The sequence below is a fragment of the Odocoileus virginianus genome, chromosome 31 (genome assembly GCF_023699985.2).
Source record: "Odocoileus virginianus isolate 20LAN1187 ecotype Illinois chromosome 31, Ovbor_1.2, whole genome shotgun sequence".
Lineage (NCBI taxonomy): Eukaryota > Metazoa > Chordata > Mammalia > Artiodactyla > Cervidae > Odocoileus > Odocoileus virginianus.
Window position 1 is genome coordinate 42,516,967 of NC_069704.1, and position 14,969 is coordinate 42,531,935.

Genomic DNA, 14,969 nt, shown 5'->3' on the forward strand with positions numbered 1-14,969 from the left:
CAAATCTCCCTCTAGAGTTTGTGGCAACTTCTGAAAAAGAGTGACCTCCTGGACCTATTCCAAAAGGGCAAGTGCATCAGCTCTTGTTACTTTTCTGAGTCTGTGGGCTCACGCAGGGCCCCATGAGCCATGAGCACCCCACATGGTATATATATAACTGGGGGACATGAATGAGATTTGATCCAGCAGCACCTCCATTCTGACTCCCAGTCATGCCCTCAGGAATGGAACGATGGATTGGAGAGATTCAGGTGGCCCACTATCAACATGGAATGCTCCCTCCAATATTTCATAGTTTCATGAAGAATAAGGGTAGAGGGAAGTATGAAAAGGGCACAGAAATCCAGTGAGTTCTTGACTAAACCCCACTAGAATGGGGACCACTACGAGATGAATAGTGGGTCTTATATTTGTGTCTCCACATCACAGTTCCTCAATGCCTGGCATAGTATAGAAAAAGAACTTCAGTGATAAAATGAGGTCACTGGAAGTGTCAGGTGGGGGCTTTGGTGGGCAGAGAACCACTGCCTTGGAGCTGGGGTCAATAACAGACATATCCTGGCCCAATTTCCAAACCAACTCTGATTAGAGGAAACAATGAGTTAGTCACCTTGGCCTGCCAGAGGATGCAGTCTAGAATTACCCTTATTCCCCTGGGCCAGGTTTCTGCTGTATCTGGCAAGGGTCCTGGGCACCTGATTATTCAACTCCCTGAGCATCTGCCAACCCCCAGCCTCAACTAGCAGAGAGGTGACTGCCATCCCTGATGGCCTCCTGCCTCGCCCGTACTCTGGACCTTTTATATATTGACTATAGCCCAAACCAAGCCTGTGTTAGCTCTAGACATCTGTGTGTCTTATATTTTCTATGTTAATTATAGGGCTTCCCAGGAGGCACTAATAGTAAAGAATTCGCCTGCCAAGCAGGAGACGGGGATTCTATCCCTGGGTCGGGAAGATCCCCTGGAGAAGGAAATGGCAACCCACTCCAGTACTCTTGCCTGGAAAATTCCATGGACAGAGGAGGCTGGTGGGCTACAGGCCCTGGGGTCGCAGAGAGTCAGACAAGACTTAGTGACTGGACAGCAGCAACAACCCTACCCGGGGCCCAGCTCGTCTCACCTTCACACCTGCCTGCATTTTGACACGCCAGCTGGAGCTCCGGTCTCACAGAGAGGCTGGGAGGAGGCAGGCAGAGCCCTGGATGATGTGAGCCTGTCCCCTCCCTCTCGGCCCCAGGATCAGTGACAGTTGCTCAGAGGGGAGCAGTAATGGAGCTTTTATTGCTTGTGCTTCATTGCATTTGATCCTAATGCCAGAAGGTTATTGTTCAGATTTTTTTTCAGGTCAGTGCTAATTAACTTTATTAATGCATTTTTGGTAAGGGGAAACCAATGGAGCTAGGTTCCTCTCACATTTGTTTGGCCCTTACTGTCAAGCAGCATTGGGCTTAGCATGTCTATTTAGAATCTGGGGCTAAGAGGCAGTGACCTTTCTGGATGGTCCAGAAAATTGAGTGTAGAGGCCACAGGGCCAAGAGAGGGCCATCTCCTAAGGAGAGAAAGCGGGGAGAGGGTGAAGCAGCACAGAAGAGATAAAGACAAAATAAATGGGTGAAGTGGAAAGAAAAGCAAGGCAATGTGCTAGAAGGAGTTCTGAATTTGGAATCTTCCCCAATATAATATAATATATATAATATATTATTTATTTATAATAATATAATATTTAACTTGTAGTAAGTTCTCAACATATGTTAGTTGAATTTTAATGGGATCAGTGTGACTGAGGTGTGGTGTTTCTAGGTTCATTCATTTTTTCTTCTTTGAATAAATATTTACTTAGTATCTATTGTAATCCCTGCACTGCAGTAACTGATGATGTAGCAGAAAGACATAAATACTAATAGGACCTCACATTCTAGAGGGCAAATATGTCCCAGAATAAAAGTACTCAGTACCTTATATTTTTATTGGACTTTACTTAATTGCTACCTCTTCTTATTGACCCCATAGGGTAGGGACCATGTCTTATACCCCTTGGCATCACCGCTTTGAGCCTCCAATCTACATGTAATATGTGATGTAAAACCACTAGATGTAATACCATGATGCTAACCCAAGGAAAGGTTTCCAGAAAGAACCCTACCATCTTTAGAGAAGGGGCAAGAAGATGAGAAGATGGGGGCCAACCCAAGATCCAGAAACAGCCTATTCTATCTTCTCTCAGACAGAAACAAGACAGAAGTCAAAGTTTATATTTCAAACTTAGGGACCATCATGTCAGAAGACGAGCTTGAGCTGCGTGAGTCTGAGGCCTCTGCGTTCTCTGCACCTGTGCATGCTACATCCTCAATCAGAGAGGTTCCCTGAGAGATGCTGGTTAATTTTCTCAACAGCCAAGCTTTGGGGGACGCCCTGTCATCAGCCTTGGACAGGGGAAGGAGAGGGGCCTTGGAGGCTGAGTGTTTGGGCACCAGAGAGGTCTTTGGCTAAGGTCAAAACTAGGCACCTGTTTTGGAATCTCAGGACTAAAGAGAGGCCCAGGTCGTTGTGCATTTCCTCTGGTAAAGGAGAGACTGTAAAGGAAGACTTCTGGTTGCCCAGTGGTTAGAACTCTAAGCTTTCATTGCCGAGAGCCTTGGTTAGATCCCAGGCTGGGGAACTAAGATCTCACAAGCACAAAAAAACAGAAATGGGGAGGGGGAGAATATAAAGGGTAGGATGAAGGAATTGAGGATCTCAGGGGTTACAGACGAGTTATTTCAGTAGGCACATTCTCAATAGTGCACACAATGTCTTCTTTCTCTCACACACACTATGGTACACCCGCCACAAATAAAGACTCTAGACTCCTAAAATATAATTCTACACAAACAATGTCCAACCCCCACTCTCAGAGAGCATGAGTGTCTGTAAGAGAATGGGAGACCAGGGCTAGTCATGGTGTCTTGCTTGTTAGCTGGCGAGCGATTTGTAGGCGCTCTGGGTCCTGGTGGGGAGCTGGAGCCAGAGCAATTACCCGGGAAGTTGCGGGCAGAGCTTGGGGCCGCGCTAGGGAAGAAGAACAAGGGGGGCAATCGCCTGGCTCGCCTGGTTTCTTTCCGCCTGATCCGGGATCTGCATCAGTACTTGAGAGAAAGGGGTTCCAAACTATACCTTCATGAGCTCCTAGAAGGCAGTGAAATCTATATCCCAGAGGTGGTGAAGCCTCCTCGGAACCCAGAGCTAGTTGCTCATCTGGAAAAGATTAAGATACAGCTGGCCAATGAGGAATATAAGCGGATCACCCGCAATGTCACCTGTCAGGATCCAAGGCATGGCGGAACTCTCAGTGACCTGGGAAAGCAAGTGAGGTCAGTGAAGGCTCTGGTCATCACCGTCTTCAACTTCATTGTCACGGTGGAGGCTGCCTTTGTCTGCACTTACCTTGGAAGCCAGTATATCTTCAGAGAAATGACCTCGCGGGTACTGGCTGCCTGATCGTGGCCTCTGTGGTGGGTCTGGCCGAGCTCTACGTCATGGTGCGGGCGATGGAAGGCGAGTTGCGAGAACTGTAACTGTGCTTCCTCATTGAAGTCCGGAGACTCCAGGACTGCCAGCTGCTGATCCTCAGTCAGTGATTTGTACTCAGGCGAGTCAAGGCCACCTGCTCTTCCTGCGGGACAGTCCCGTCCTGTCCGTTAACAGAGAGGGCAGCAGAGGAGACTCAGACGACAGTGAAGAACTGATCTGTCCGTGCATCTTCCCGAAGCCAGTGCCCATCTGCCTTCTACTGTCCGTTCTGGGCATTGCTGGGGCTGGGGTTTTTTCCCACTGGAATCAAAGAGAATCCAGGCCTTTCCAGAAGTAGACCATACTGCCTTGAACTTTCCCAGGTGCACAAGTCAGTCTTCATCCTTGCTCCACATATCTTGATGCAGACCTGTAATTTATATCAGAAGACTCCAGAATAGCAGAGGGATTTGCTTTCTCCAGTTTGTGCTGGAAGGAGAACTGATCAGAGGACATCAAATAAAAGAAAGCCAGTTGATGCAGGATGGTGCAATTGTACGCAAGGCAACTTTTTGGAATCTTAGTTTCTGCCTTCATTTTCTTCCTTCTGGTGGCCTTGTTCAGATTTTCTGTTTCTGCCTGTCTTCACTACTCATCAGCCCTCCTTCAACTTCCCACCTTCTGGTCACCCTTTGCTCTGCTTCCAAAAATGAAAACAATGCAGATAGTAAAGCAGTATGTCTACTTTTAATTGCAAAACCCCTTGTACTTCTTTGTATTTGTAAGGGGAGTATGCCTACTGTGAATTGTCTCAGCTAATGATTCTTTGTAGACTGGTGACTGTTTTCAGATTGAACTGTATGTGTAATTTATATGAGTATACATAAAGCAAAAATACATGGTATGTGTACATATTGTTATAAATAAGCCTGTTATAGGTTATTTTATGTGGATTCTTAAACATGTTTGGGTAAGTGCAAAAAATAGTATGTAAAATTATTTTACATGATTGCTTTTGGTCTTCAGAACCATTCCGGAGCTTAGGAAAGGAAGCAGTTGTAGGCCCCTTTTCCAGAAGACAAGACCAAGACTGAGAGAGGTGAAATGACCCCCAGCGGTCCTTTTTCTGTTAAATGGAGCCAAAGACTCCTAGGTTATCTTGAAGTCTCTGTGTAATGTTAAACCTGTAAGAACTTAGATTAGTGGTGTGTTGGTGGAATCTGTGTAAGTCTTTTAGAAATTATAGTGGCATTATTATTTATCCAATAAATATTTATCAAATCCAGAAAAAAAAAAAAGAGAATGGGAGACCAGTGCACAAACACACATGCTCACAACACACTGCTGGGCGCACACATACACACACACACACACACACGCACACAGGCGTGCACACGCGCGCGCACACACACACACGAAGCTCCAGATGAGGAAACAGCCATCAGGGGGTTCTGCTGCCTTACTCTTCCCACTGGCTTTTTTTGGACAAATAAATAATAAAATAGTAGTAAAAACTCTGTTACAGTTTGTCTGTTGACATGGAATGACTCATCTCTGTAATTCTGCTTCCATTTACCAAGCTGCTCCGTAGATCACAGAAGAGATTAAATGTCCTCATGTGTGATTGGGAACATTTGCACAGCCGAGAATTCACAGCATGCTGAGATGCCAGGCTGAGCCCAGTGACTGGCTGCCACATTGGGCAGGTAAACAAGCTGACTGATGCTGGGGTGAACTGAGTTCAAACCCTGGCTCTGCCGCTTCTATTGTCTAGTCTTAGGCAAGTGGATTGGCTTCAGTCCCCTCACCCTGGAAGATAAGAATAAGAGTTTACCTAACTGGACTCTGTGAGCCTTAGTGAGGTAATTTTCATTGATTTAAATGTCTCTTATTTGTTAAGTAATGAATGTCCTTTTGGTGTTAAGCAAATGAATATTCTAAACATTTCCCTAGTGTGTCTCTGAATATTAACGTATGGTCTCGGAGTTCTCTATTTTATTTCAGCAGTCCTCCTTAAAAATGGAGCTGTCAATTACTTATTTGTTTAAATTAAAGTGATTTAAGATGAATTATCTTGAATTCTGACCAAAAAATTAAAGACACCCTAGGACATCTGAGAATTTAACCTAAGAAGATTAAAAGACTCAAATCCTGTGGATGATAATCCACAATATTCATACAGAAATCTTACTTTTAATATCATCTCTCATTTAGTAGGGGGCTTCCCTGGTGGCTCAAGCGGTAAAGAATATGCCTGAAATGCAGGAGACACAGAAGACGAGGGTTCGATCCTTTGGTCAGGAAAATCCCCTGGAGGAGGAAATTGCAACCGACTCCAACATTCTTGCCTGGGAATTCCCATGGACAGAGGCGCCTGGCAGGCTACAGTTCACGGGGTCGCAAAGAGTTGGAAACAACTAAGCTCACAAACCACCTCATGTATCAGGTCCTCAAAACACACTGTGATGAGTGGAACGATGGAAACCATGGAGGCAGCCAAACTGCGGAGCTGACCTGCCAGCGAGTGGGAAGCCTGCAGAGCCTGTCAAATGATGCCTGGGCCAGGACGGAGTCAGCCCCAGCTCTCAGCTTCCAGACTGGCCCTGACTCCAGGAGGCTGGCCCTGGGACCTGCAAGCCGTCACAGCATAGGTCACTGTGCCGGCCTGGTCAGGTGCCACCTACCACCCTGCAGCATCGCATGCTGCATCACTGCTCTCTTATCTCAAGCCATGTTGCAGCCAGCAGTGCCCACAAAGGACCCTCAACACAACCGCAAACTGCCTGCAGGCTCCAGACACCCACACCCCTCCCAGTGTGTATCAGTTTATCAGACTAAACTCTTCCTTAAATCCTACAGCTCCCACTCATCACTCTGCTTCACACAGCCTTTCTGTCTCAATTTCTTGGAAGTGGAGATCCTGATTAAGAGAAGTCTTGATAGAAATTTCTAAATTGTTTTACCTAACCACCAAGAGTACATGAGAGTATCTGTCTGCCTCACACCTTTCCCAGTTCTGAGTACCCTGTATGTGTATGTGTGTGTGTGTACACATGTGTGAGAGAGAGAGACAGAGGAAGGGTGGAGGGCAAACCTTAGTTACATTATCAGCAGGGAACACTCTTGGGAGTGGTCTTTCTGAAACTGGAGAGATATCAAAACTGATTCTTCTGACATCGAAGGACATGAAGGCCGTTCTCCCGTACTGGATAGCTGGAGAGTTTGTTGTCAGCTGAAGGTGGGAGGATACATTCTCCTTATGCTTCTCTGTTTCCCCAGAGAACTTTGGGGATTTGAAGCAGTTCAGTTGTTATCAGTTTCTTTTCCTCTGCCTCGGTCTTGCAGATCCCATTTTAATACAAGAAAACTCTCAAGCAGAAAGTGAAGAGTCATGTTTTCTGGAGATTTGATTTCCTTTTTTTTTTTTTTTTTCTAATTGAAGTGTAGTTGATTTACAATATTGTGTTAGTTTGGGGTGTACAGCAAAGTGAATTGGTTACGCAAATATATACATATACATAGGGCCTTCCCTGATGGCTCAGTGATAAAGAACCCACTTACCAATGCAGGAGATGTGGGTTCGATCCCTAGGTCAGGAAGATCCTCTGGAGAAGGAAATGGCAACCTACTCCAGCATTCTGCCTGGAAAATCTCATGGAAAGGAGCCTGGTGGGCTACAGTCTATAGCGTCACAAAAGAGTTGGACATGAATTAGCAACTAAATAATAACAATACACACACACACACACACACACACACACACACACATATATATATATATATATATGTATGTATGTATGTATGTATAGAGTCCCTTGGACTGCAAGGAGATCCAATCAGTCCATCCTAAAGGAGATCCGTCCTGGATGTTCATTGGAAGGACTGATGCTGAAGCTGAAACTCCAGTGCTTTGGCCACCTCATGCGAAGAGCTGACTCATTTGAAAAGACGCTGATGCTGGGAGGGATTGGGGGCAGGAGGAGGAGGGGACAACAGAGGATGAGATGGCGGGATGGCACCACCGACTCGAGGGGCATGAGTTTGAGTAAACTCTGGGAGTTGGTGATGGACACGGAGGCCTGGCGTGCTGCAATTCATGGGGTCGTAAAGAGTCAGACACGACTGAACAACTGAACTGAACTGATATGTGTGTTTATTTTTTTTAATCCTTTTCCAGAGATCTGATTTCCTGATTATTCAAACTTTTATTTTTAATATACACTGATATAATGCTTGCTCCTTGTCAGATGCTGTATTAATCATGTTACAAATACTAACTCATTTAATACTCATGGAAGATCTAAGAATGGATCCCAATATAGCCTGTTTAAAAAAATAAGAAAACCAATTTGCTTCTATTTATAGGTGATGAACTCAGCATGTCCAGTTCCATATCCATGAGCTTATCAGCTTCTCTAGGCTTTACCTAACATGCTTTGTTTTGGTATAGAACCTTGTCACTGAAAAGCTTTAAAATTTTTTATGTACACTTCAGCAAGTGAAGTGGAGTGAAGAAAATAGAATTTCCCTGGGATGACTTGAGAATTCCACAGGGTCTTGAGGTCATTCTGATGGGTTCTTGGTCTCAATGGACAGGCCTGTGGCTTGGCCAACAGCAGGTTCAGGAACCTGGGGCAGGTGTGTCTTGATCCAAGAACTACACCCCGGCCCACCACTCACTGCCAGAAATTGTTTTTTGTTCTTTTTCATTTTCTGCTAAATTGCTGCTACAAATATGCTTCTGGAAAGGACACCAGGTTTTGAAATAAGACACATATCACTGTTCCATTGCCATTAGCTGGGTGACTTTTAGCAAGTCACTTGTCTTTTTCAGAGGTCCTTACTTTTCTCATCTGTAAAATATCATGTTGGCCAAAAAGTCCATTTGGGTATTGATATAAGATAGTATGGGCAAATCCAAATGAAGTTTTTGGCTAACCCAGTAGGTTGCCACATTTGTAATGGTTAAAGAAAAGATAACTTATCACTACTTAAATCAGAGGTTGGCAAATGTTTTCTGTAAATGGCCAGATAGTAAATATTTGAAGTTCTGCAGACAAAGAGATAAGATTGAGGACGTTATGGCTTCTCTGTCCATGGAATTCTCCAGGCAAGCATATGGGTGTGGGTTTCCATTCCCCTCTATGGGAGCTCTCCCTAACCCAGGGATTGAACTTCAGTCTTCTGCACTGCAGGCAGATTCTCTACCTTCTGAGCCACCAGGGTAATGCCAAATATTTGAAGTTCTGCAGGCAAAGAGATAAAATGCAGGATATTATGTAGGTTCTTATACAAGAAGAGAGAAAATAAATTTCCTCAAATTTGTTATTGACAAATTTTTAAATATGATAATAATAATACTATGTGATTAAAATAGTAAAAATTGAGGTCAGTATTTCCAACTTTATTAAGGCATAATTGGCAAATAAAAATTGTGTATATGTAAAGCAAACAAAGTAATGTTTTGGTATATGTACACATTAAAGAATCATTACCACAATCAAGCCAATTAACATGTCCACCACCTTGTGTAATTTGTGTATGTGTGTGCGGCGAGAACAGTGGTTATCCCTCTCATAGCAAATTTTGAATATAACTTTTTACAGTGTGCATGTGTGCCTGCTAAGTCGCTTCAGTCGTGTCCGACTCTTTGTGACTGTCTAGACTGTAGCCCACCAGGCTCCTCCATCCATGGGATTCTCAGGCAAGAATACTGGAGTGGGTTGCCATGCCCTCCTCCAGGGGATCTTCCCGACCCAGGGATCGAACCCGTGTCTCTTATGTCTTCTGCATTGGCAGGAGCTTCTTTACCACTAGCGCCACCTGGGAAGTCCCAGTTTGGGTTTTTTTTTTTTAAACAATACATGTCAACTAATAAAATGGAATTGGGGCAGGGAGGGATTGCATTTCCCTCATTTGGGGGTTCAAAGTTAGCTTTCTCTGTCATCAAATTAGTTGCAAATGTTCATTTGTGGGAGAAAACAAAAACAAAAACCTTTAGTTTACAGGCTGTAAAAAAGAAAAAAATAAATAAATAAAGGACCAGATTTGGGTCACTGGCCATGGTTTACCGGCACCTGACCTAAATCATTCATGGGTGCATCATAGATTTTTAACAAATACCTGTTTCCTTCTCCCTGAAGTAAGCTGACTGGATCCTACTTAACAGAATGACAGCCCTTTAAAAGGAATGATGGTTTCAAAAACCTTCTAAGACTTTCTTCTTAGTCATCAAATCTCACACCTGGCTCCAACTGTCCATTACAGTGGGAGCAGCATGTCTGTTAAAAAACCTGTGCCTCGGTTTTTCTTTTCTGTAAAATGGTGATAAATACTTCTTTATGTTTTATAATCCAGTCAGGCTAATAGTGGGAAGTGGGGATAGTGTTAGAATAGAGAGAGAAGGAAAAAAACTGTATTTAAAAAAATCAGTCATGAAATCATTTGCAATATATATATGTGATAAAAGCCCTATATCTAGGCTTTGTAAAGAACTCTCGGGGGATTGGCTGTGGGTGGTGTTGCAGATAAGCTCCTTTGTGGCGACATCAGGAGACTTTGACATGATGTTTCATGCCATCGTGTGGGTACAGCCTACCAAGAGGCCAGAAGGCAGAATTTCTGCTGACTATGAATCTGTGAATAAGTGCACGGAAGGTGTTTGTAAAATATATGAAGAGCATCTGAAACAGCCCCTCTATCCCATATGGTATTAGTCAGTTGTTTGATTTTGTTGGTGACCTGGCAGACCTCAGTTGCCTTAATTTACCGAGCTGATACCCAGACATAACAGCCTTATAACAAAGACTGGATCAAAGAGATCTACCTGCTCCTTTGTGGACAGGCCCAACAGTCTGGGAAATAGTTTGAATATGGAAGCATTAGGGGGATGGGGGTGGGCTTGGAACACAGGTGTGTGCAGCATGCTGTAGTGGAAGTTTTGTATTATAGTCAATTTGTTTCCTAGGGCTTCCCAAATGGCACTAGTGGTAAAGAACCTGCCCACCAATGCAGGAGACACAAGAGACATGGGTTCAATCCTTGGGTTAGGAAGATTTCCATGGAGGAGGGCATGGTAACCCACTGCAGTATTCTTGCCTGGAGATTTCCACGGACAGGATAGCCTGGCCGGTTACAGCCTGTAGGGTCACAAAAAGTTGGACACAACTGAAGCGACTTAGCACACATGCAATCCTGTTTCAATTTTGGTAAACCTTAGCCAGGATTGAATTTATTAGATAAAATGTGATGATCTTGTTCAATCTGAAACCACCTTTCCCCCCTCCCCCCTTCATTTTCTTAAACATTTTTATGATGATTTAGATGGAAATTGGCTTTTGTCTGCTAATGTTGGTTCCAGTCCCTCAAACTGTTCATACTTGCTTTATAACATTCACTGTATTAACCCTTCTTCAAATTGAGGTGAGGGTGGTGGCGCAGTTTAGTTATGTCCTCCAGATAAAGACTTAGTGAAAAACAAATATTCTTTAGTTATAAAAAAAAAGAGAGAACTCTCAAAACAATAAAAAGAAAAGAATTTTAAAAGTAGGCAAAATATTTGAGCAAACATATCATCAAATAAGATATAAAGAAGCACATGAAAAGGTGTTCAATATCGTAAATCTTAGAGGAATGCAAATAGAAATCTCAAAGAGATTCTGACACACCTAGATCAGAATAGCTAAAATTCAAAACAAACACACAAAACTGAACCGAAAAAGCAAACAATATCAATCTTAAGGATGCAGAGAACTGAAGCTCTCACAACCTTGCTAATGGGATTGGAAAATGGTATAGCCATTTTGGAAAATAGTTCGCCAATTTATAAGCTAAACGTGTGCATGTGTGTGCTCGGTCACTCAGTAGTGTCTGACTCTGTGAGACCCTATGGTCTGTAGCATGCCAGGGTCCTCTGTCCATAGGATTTTCCCAGAAAGAATACTGGAGTGGGTTGGCATTTCCTCCTCCAGGGGATTTTCCCCAACCCAGGGATCAAACCTACATCTCGCATAATAGCAGGAGGATTCTTTACCACTGACCCACTGGGAATCCCAAAGTTAAACAAACACTTACCATCAGGTCAGTTCAGTTCAGTCGCTCAGTTGTGTCTGACTCTTTGAGACCCCATGAATCGCAGCATGCCAGGCCTCTCTGTCCATCACCAACTCCCAGAGTTCACTCAAACTCATGCCCATCGAGTCCGTGATGCCATCCAGCCATCTCATCCTCTGTCGTCCCCTCCTCCTCCTGCCCCCAATCCCTCCCAGCATCAGGGTCTTCTCAAATGAGTCAACTCTTTGTGTGAGGTGGCCAAAGTATTGGAGTTTCAGCTTCAGCATCAGTCCTTCCAATGAACACCCAGGACTGATCTCCTTTAGAATGGACTGGTTGGATCTTGCAGTCCAAAGGACTCTCAAGAGTCTTCTCCAACACCACAGTTCAAAAGCATCAATTCTTCGGTGCTCAGCTTTCTTCACAGTCCAACTTTCACATCCATACATGACTACTGGAAAAAACATAGCCTTGACTAGATGGACCTTTGTTGGCAAAGTAATGCCTCTGCTTTCTAATATGCCATCTAGGTTGGTCATAACTTTCCTTTCAAGGAGTAAGCATTATTTAATTTCATGGCTACACTCACCATCTGCAGTGATTTTGGAGCCCCCAAAAATAAAGTCTGACACTGTTTCCACTGTTTCCCCATCTATTTGCCGTGAAGTGATGGACTGGATGCCGTGATCTTAGTTTTCTGAATGTTGAGCTTTAGGCCAACTTTTTCACTCTCCTCTTTCACTTTTATCAAGAGGCTTTTTAGTTGCTCTTCACTTTTTGCCATAAGTGTGGTGTCATCTGCATATCTGAGGTTATTGATATTTCTCCCGGCAATCTTGATTCCAACTTGTGCTTCTTCCAGCCCAGCGTTTCTCATGATGTACTCTGCATATAAGTTAAATAAACAGGGTGACAATATACAGCCTTGATGTACTCCTTTTCCTATTTGGAACCAGTCTGTTGTTCCATGTCCAGTTCTGTTACCACTTACCATATAACCCAGCAAATACCCTAGATTTGTACCTGAGAAATAAAAACCTATGCTTCCACAAAAATCAGTATGTGAACAGTTGCAGTGACTTTTTAAATAATGCCTCAAACCAGAAATAGCCTGACCTATATCAACTTGTGAATGGATAAACTGTGGTATATCCACACAACTGAAAACTAGTTAACAAAGAAATGAAGGAACTATTGATTCACACAATAATGTGGATGAAACACAAATGCATTCTGCTAAGTAAAAGAAGTCAGATTCAAGTGGCTGAATACTGTATAATTTCATTTATATGACATTCTGGAAAAGGCAAAATTACAGAGACAGAAATTAGATCAGTGGTTTCCAGGAACTACAGTTTGAAGAAGGGTGGATTAAAAAAAGTGGCAGAAATATTTAAAATCTTGACTGTGGTGGTGGTTAACATAAATGTATGCATTTGTCCAAACTCATATAACTACTTCCTCCCCCAAAGTGTGATTTTTTTTTATTAGAATGTAGTTGCTTCACCATTCAATATCACAGTAATCCAAGACTATGCCCTGACCAGTAATGCTAAAGAAGCTGAAGTTGAACAGTTCTATGAAGACCTACAAGACCTTCTAGAACTAACACCCAAAAAATATGTCCATTTCATTATAGGGAATTGGAATGCAAAAGTAGGAAGTCAAGAAACACCTGGGGTAACAGGCAAATTTGGCCTTGGAGTACAGAATGAAGCAGGGCAAAGGATAATAGAGTTTTGCCAAGAGAATGCACTGGTAAAAACACCCTCTTCCAACAACACGAGAGAAAACTCTACACATGGACATCAGCAGAAGGCCAGTACGAAAATCAGATTGATTATGTTTTTTGCAGCTAAAGATGGAGAACTCTATATAGTCAGCAAAAACAAGACCAGAAACTGACTGTGGCTCAGATCATGAACTCCTTACTGCCAAATTCAGACCTAAATTGAAGAAAGTAGGGAAGACCACTAGACCATTCAGGTATGACCTAAATCAAATCCCTAACAATTACACAGTGGAAATGAGAAATAGATTTAAGGGACTAGATCTGATAGACAGAGTGCCTTATGAACTATGGACGGAGGTTTGTGACATTGTACAGGAAACAGGGAGCAAGACCATCCCCAAGAAAAAGAAATGCAAAAAGCAAAATGGCTGTCTGAGAAGGTCTTACAAATAGCTGTGAAATGAAGAGAAGTGAAAAGCAAAGGAGAAAAGGAAAGATATACCCATTTGAATGCAGAGTTCCAATGAATAGCAAGGAGAGATAAGAAAGCCTTCCTCAGTGATCAGTGCAAAGAAATAGAGGAAAACAACAGAATGGGAAAGACTAGAGATCACTTCAAGAAAATTAGAGATACCAAGGAAACATTTCATGCAAAGATGGGCTCAATAAAGGACAGAAATGATATGGACCTAACAGAAGCAGAAGATAGTAAGAAGAGGTGGCAAGAAGAACTGTACAAAAAAAATTCTTCATGACCCAGGTAATCACAATGGTGTGATCACTCACCTAGAGCCAGACATCCTAGAATGTGGAGTCAAGTGGGCTTTAGGAAGCATCACTATGAACAAAGCTAGTGGAGGTGATGGAATTCCAGTTCAGCTATTTCAAATCCTAAAAGATGATGCTGTGAAAGTGCTACAGTCAATATGCCAGCAAATTTGGAAAACTCAGCAGTGGCCACAGGACTGGAGAAGGTCAGTTTTCATTCTAATCCCAAAGAAAGACAATGCCAAATAATGCTCAAACTACCACACAATTGCACTCATCTCACACACTAGTAAAGTAATGCTCAAAATTCTCCAAACAAGGCCTCAGCAATACATGAAACATGAACTTCCAGATGTTCAAGCTGGTTTTAGAAAAGGCAGAGGAACCAGAGATCAAATTGCCAACATCCTTTGGATCATCTAAAAATCAAGAGAGTTCCAGAAAAACATCTATTTCTGCTTTATTGACTATACCAAAGCCTTTGACTGTGTGGATCACAATAAACTGTGGAAAATTCTTCAAGAGATAGGAATACCAGACCACCTGACCTGCCTCTTGAATAATCTATATGCAGGTCAGGAAGCAACAGTTAGAAATGGACATGGAACAACAGACTGGTTCCAAACCGGGAAAGAAGTACATTAAGGATGTATATTGTCACCCTGCTTATTTAAATTCTATGCAGAGTACATCATGAGAAATGCTGGACTGAATGAAGCCCAAGCTGGAATCAAGATTACCGGAGAAATATCAATAGCTTCAGATATGCAGATGACACCACCCTTATGGCAGAAAGTGAAGAGAAACTAAAAACCCTCTTAATGAAAGTGAGAGAGGAGAGTGGAAAAGTTGGCTTAAAGCTCAACATTCAGAAAACTAAGATCATGGCATCCAGTCCCATCACTTCATGGGAAATAGATGGGGAAA

The 14,969-nt window shown here is 43.0% G+C and overlaps 2 pseudogenes; both read left to right on the plus strand.

Moving 5' to 3' along the window:
• The first annotated feature begins 2,715 nt into the window (after positions 1-2,715).
• Positions 2,716-4,417, plus strand: LOC110134717 (transmembrane protein 199 pseudogene; annotated as a pseudogene).
• Positions 4,418-10,056: 5,639 nt separating this feature from the next.
• LOC110134718 (enhancer of rudimentary homolog pseudogene) lies at positions 10,057-10,355 on the plus strand (annotated as a pseudogene).
• The last annotated feature ends 4,614 nt before the right edge of the window (positions 10,356-14,969 follow it).